Consider the following 5945-nt stretch of genomic DNA (forward strand, 5'->3'; position numbering starts at 1 on the left):
ATGCCGGGCTTCATCCTTTAAGCCACCTAGCGCTCGCGAAAACAAAATTTTCTCCTTATTGCCTAATTATAATTTTAAAGTCCATTGATGTTTATCAAAATTTTAAAATAATTTTAGGATACGTAATAAAGAAATACGATTTACCTCCCAAAAATGGCCAATCATTTTTGTTTTTGTAGTGAATCGAGTGGTGTGATCTACGATGGCGGCAAAGAGAAAATGATAACTATAGTAGTGTACCGATAAATAAATTAATAGTTTGTCTGATTTGTATTAGAAAATACGTTTAGCCTTCTCGAAACTCTAGCAATATTTGTGTCGATTCGACAGATATTTTCACATGGGACGAACTCGGTTCCCATCAGTTCCAATGAAACTGGCCTGGGTTCACCTACTTTCTTTTCTTGTTATTTACAAGTTAATTTGGATGTACCTAAAACACGAAAGCGAAACGCGAAACGCGAAACGCCTAAAACGCGAAACCCCTCTGCGAAACGGTCCCAAAGTTTAGGACAGTTTCGCGGGTCCTACCCACCGGGGGCATCCTAAAGTGCGAAATCTTTGCGAAACCAAAATTTTTGCATAATTATGTTAAATATTGCTAGATTTTTTTTTACATTTAAAGAAAATTAAAGAATTCTGCCTTTAGTCAGTAAAATAAACTATTGTAAATTTAACCTCGTGTATGTCGTTTTCAAATTTCAACCCACTCTCATTTTGAAATCGTCAAAGTCCGATTAAAACAAATAATGCGTAGATGTTTAATGTGCCATGTGATATTTTTATTAAAATACAAAAAATGCTACATCCTTTTCAATTTTAGACGGAAGATTCTGTTCATGTATATCATGTCCAAACTCCAAACATAGCAAATCATCGATGGGATATTGAAAATTTGCACTACTTTGCTTAGTCTAGGTAACAATTTATTTGTGACAAATAATATTGGTCGATTGCCGGCAAGGAAATAGTTACAAAGTAAAATGGTATAACGATGAGTTGACATAAAAATCATTTTGTTCATAATGCCAGTGGAAAAATTAGAATGCGTCGGGTTTCATGTTGATTGACAATTGTAATCAACCTACAACTTTCCGTGGTGAAATTCTGTGCCATTTCTAATGAGTCAGGAAACTTAAGCGGGCCACATGTGAAATCCCTAAAAACGGAAAAAAATGACGTTCCATTTAAGATTATACAGTTAAATATATAAAAGATGTGGAATGAAAAGACTTGCTTTTTTCTTCTAATATGTTTGATATCAACTCACATTCCATCAGAAGGTATATCATGAAGACAAAACGTTCATCAACAATGTGAACATCCTCTTGCTTGTTATAGTTCCAATGGCACTGGTGATAAACTGATAACCAAGTGTAAATCTTGCATTCACAGATATGACTAGTTGATCTTCGAATGGGAAATTGAAAATTCGGCATTCCCACGATCGTCTCTCGCCTAAAGCATAAGAAAGGAAATGGTAAGACAAAGTGTTGAAGAGTTACTATTCAACTTACAATAAAAGGGAAGGGTAAGATAAAGTGGGTGATTAACTAAAGAAAATGGACTGTCCAGTATCTCACGTTTGAGCTCATTATTAGTTGTGTCGTCACAGTCGAAAGAAGAAGTAGCCTACATTTTTTGAAAGCTCATTATTAGTTGTGTGTCCACAGTAGAAAGAGGAAGTAGCCTACATTATTTGAATGTATAGTGTTGAAAAAAAATTACTCAAATGGGAACTAAAATTTTGAAGCCAGAATTTTGCGAGGTGAGCGAAAATATTTTTGCAGATGCAAGCCTTATTTCCTTCGATCCGTGTTTTCAACCGAAAGGAGGATTTAAGTACGTTTTCGAATGGAAGGACGGAACAGACAACAAAAAAGGTAATGAATACGAAATTATCGTCTTCTTTTTGTAAAAACGCGAATATTGATAAGTTTTGTTATTAAAATAGAAAATTGGAGAGCTGATGGTTATCGATGGCGTCAGGGAGGGTCTTTTAAATATTTAATGCCGGGACCGGGTCATTCAATCGGAACCAAAAAATACTTTCAGTCGATTAAAGGGAAGGATAAAGACGGGAACGACTTATTTTCCAATGAATTCACCCGCATAACTTTTCAACATCCTTCGTTGCCGAAAGTTTAACAAGGGCGACGAAAACATTTAATCTAAACTACCCCATGGAAACGCAAAATTAGCTGAGATGAAACAAAGACCTTTCGTCCCAACAATGCCGTAATTATTACGTGAAATGGAGGAGAAATGCGGGGGAAACCCTTCAACAATCTATCGGAAGATGTTTGACAATATGCCTCGTGACATTAGAATTCACGCTGTCCATGGCCCTCGGGACTTAAAACAAGTGCAAAATGAAATGCTAAATGCTAAACAGAAACTGCGGTTGACGAGAGACTCCCTTTATAATGTTCATGTAAGGGCGTTTGATGGAAACTTTGTAAAAATAATTGTTACATTTCCTGAACTTATTATAATCGGTTGGGACGACAACCTAGCAGAAGTTTTCAATTTCCTACTTGGAATAGCGGAACCTGTAGGGGTTTTTTACGATACGACATTTAAACTTGGAGACTACTATGTTTCAATTCTGTCATTTGAAGACCCCGAATTCGTAAACAAACGTACCATTCCGCTATTCTACATGATCCACGAAAGGAAAACTTTCGAGACTCACGACACCTTTTTGGGGGAAGTACGAAAATTTTTTCCGAGGCTATTAAAGACTAAAAATGTCTTCATCGTAACCGATGAAGCCGCCTCAACAATGGCTGTATGAAGTATACTCTGTGTGTAGTGATCGTGGTGATCGAAAAAGTTTGGATCGTGGTGATCGAAAAAGTTTGGATCGTGGTGGACCTCTTGGATCATCACTTTAAAACAGAAGAAGGCGTCGATTTTTTGAATGCTTTCTACATCTTTTCCCTTGTATTTCAGGTCATTTGATAGTTATGGGGACAAGTAGGTGGTAAAAGCCCAAAACAAAATTCACCTGATTCTAGTCGCCAGGAACTCGTCTTCGGTCGACAATTTGATTGTCTTTGGCTGAGCTTTGGATTGTCTTTTGAAGTAGCTGTTCTCTCGTTAGTGGTTGATTCGAGTTATTAGCCATTTTTCGATTGTGAATGGTAAATGCAATTTCATATTGATTTGAAGGTTTGACGCGGTGCCTTACTTATGGCCTTGGAAACGGGACAACATGAGTAGCAAGAATCATCCCGCAACTGTTGCGATGTATTTCGTGATAAATACATCGGGTAAAAAAATAATTAATGGTAATTTCGTAATCATTAACATTTTTTGCAAATTGTTCAAACGACAAAAATTTGAAATTATTCATTTTTATTGAATAAAGTTCTATTGTAGTGAGATAAACCGATGAGATTCACGGTAGAGCATGGCACTAGCATCGGATGTTGCGAAAGACTGAAAAAGGCGGAGCGAGTGAATGGATTTGTTCATTCTTTTCGATTATTTTCAAATGTGCGAGTTGAGATAAAATAATTTAATGTATTTCAAAAATGAACTTTATAGTTAGGGCTAAGACGGTATCACAAAATAAAAAGCAGTAATTAGGTAAATTAACTGGGTGTACCTAAAACGCGAAAGCGAAACACGAAACACGAAACGCCTAAAACGCGAAACCCCTCTGCGAAACGGTCCCAAAGTTTTCAGAACTGTTTCGCAGTTTAGGCACCAGATGGTTCCATGTCCCCTTCCTAAAACGCGAAACCCTAGATGCGAAACGAATGTCTTTTGTTTTTGAACGACAGGAAGACGTAGTGTGTTAGTTCTTCAGTCTTCACATTCTTTTAGTACGTCGTCGCTGTTAAATAACCAACTTGGTTTTTGTTTCTATTCATTTACTTGTGAAAGTGTAAGAGGAGCGAGTACCAAAAGGTAATTTAATAGGTAATTCTAAGAAATTGTTGGCAAATTCTGTGTATGAATTCAAGAAATGAGATTTTACAGACAAAACTGTTTTCTTAAATCTAGATTGGGGAAGTTGGACACATTTGAAAAACTATTTTGAACATCTTAATTGGTTTTGATGAAAAACTGAAGAAATCACTGGCCTGTTATAGCACAAGGTTAGTTTAAATTTGATATAATGACCGGAATGTGACTAATACCTTTGCATTTTACACACAGCCAGGTACCACGAGTAGATTTCTTTGGCCAGGATTCACACATCTTGTGAGACCATTCATTGCAGATCGAGCATTCAATTATGGCCCAGACATCTGTCCTTTTTGGATTCCGGGGCTGATAAAAGATTCTTCTACAGTGGTAGTAAACTTTTGCTTTCTTAGATTTAGATGAGACTGACACTAAATTGTCCTTGTTTGAATTTGATCTACGGAACGGAGAGATCAATTTGGAAGTCAGGCAACTTTTAAGGTAATATCTCATGGCCTTTCTGCTGTAAATGCAGTTCGATGGATCTTCCCCTAATGCCAATGAAAGTGCGTTAGCGATGGCATGTAAGCCGCAGTCATTTGGTAGTTGCTTCTTGCATCCAACACTTTGGTTAGAAAAACTTTTTTTGCTAGTCTGCAGTAGAGATGAAATGCAGCCTATAACGTGTTCTTCTACTTCGGATGAAGATCCCCCAAAGTTTTCATAAATTAAAACGCAATCTATTTCTTTGGTTTTGGTCGCAACAACCCAATGGCCTTTCCATCATGGATTATTTGTATCCATTTATCGCCATTGGCAGGATGGAAATCCAGATCCCATCCAAGAGTTGAATCGTATAATCCACTAATGGATGGGAATTGTCGTTTTATCAAATTCATGGCTGCATTAACGTGCTTTGATTCCAGCCAATGCCCCTCGACGGTTATGTCGTCTAATTCGGCTTTCGACAGGAATAATGTTCGGTTGGTTCTCTGTGAGCCCCGCGTGTGATATGGACGGACCGGAGTCTGAACATGGAAAAAGGAATACAAAGAAAATTAACCAATGATAAATTTTACTGAATTCATCGATCAATTGAAATAATTACTGTTTTCAGATGCTGGATATCATTCGGCGACCTCTTCTGTGACGTAGTGACCGAGTTTACTGGCAGTACGATTGCTGTCGGGGAAATACAGTCCGGCGATTTTGATGGCCTTTTGTCTGGCAATTTTGATGATGACTTCCAATACGAAGATATTGAGGCTGGTGACTTTCCTAGCGATATTGATGGCGACTTTTCCGGTGATTTCGAAGCCGGCGATATTAATGGCGACATGTTCGGCTATATTGATGCCGACTTGTCAGGCGATAGTGATGGTGACCTGTTCGGTGATATTGATGCCGACTTGTCAGGTGATATTGATGGCGACCTGTCCGGCGATTTTGAGGCCAAGGATATTGATGGCGATTTGTCCGGCAATTTCGAGGCTGGCGATTTTGATGGCGATTTGTCCGGCAATTTCGAGGCTGGCGATTTTGATGGCGACTTCCAGTACAAAGATTTCGAGGCCGGCGACATTGATGGTGAATTATCCGGCAATTTCGAGGCTGGCGACTTGTCCGGCGATATTGATGGTGATTTCAAGTCCAGTGATTTTAATGTTGACTTGCGTTTCGGCGATTTTAATGGTGACTTGTCCGGTGATTTTGACGGCGACTTCCAGTCCGGCGATTTTGATGCGGAACTCCAGTCGGGCAATTTGTATTTCTGTGATTTTGCTGACGACTTGATGTCCTGTTTTATCGGTGACTTCAACGGAGACTTTTTGGGTGGCCTGAATTGGACGTCGTTGTTGGTTACTCCTCTTGAATCTCAATTTGAATCCGAAAACTTCAGTCCATCATTCACAGGTACTTTAATTGATTTGTTTTCTTTTTGGGATTTAGACATCGATTTTGGTTTCTTTCTTGGGGGAGATTTTTTCCGTGTGTCGTATCCATTAGCAGAATCATACCCATCCGAT

General features: G+C 38.5%; 1 long non-coding RNA gene across 1 annotated transcript; it reads left to right on the plus strand.

The window, feature by feature from the left end:
- Nucleotides 1–3790: 3790 nt before the first annotated feature.
- Nucleotides 3791–4549, plus strand: LOC124200775. The gene is made up of 3 exons (XR_006877387.1): nt 3791–3918; nt 4015–4109; nt 4171–4549. It is a non-coding gene; the product is annotated as an uncharacterized LOC124200775 (long non-coding RNA).
- Nucleotides 4550–5945: the final 1396 nt, after the last annotated feature.

Source organism: Daphnia pulex, chromosome 8 (genome assembly GCF_021134715.1).
Source record: "Daphnia pulex isolate KAP4 chromosome 8, ASM2113471v1".
Taxonomy (NCBI): Eukaryota; Metazoa; Arthropoda; class Branchiopoda; order Diplostraca; family Daphniidae; genus Daphnia; species Daphnia pulex.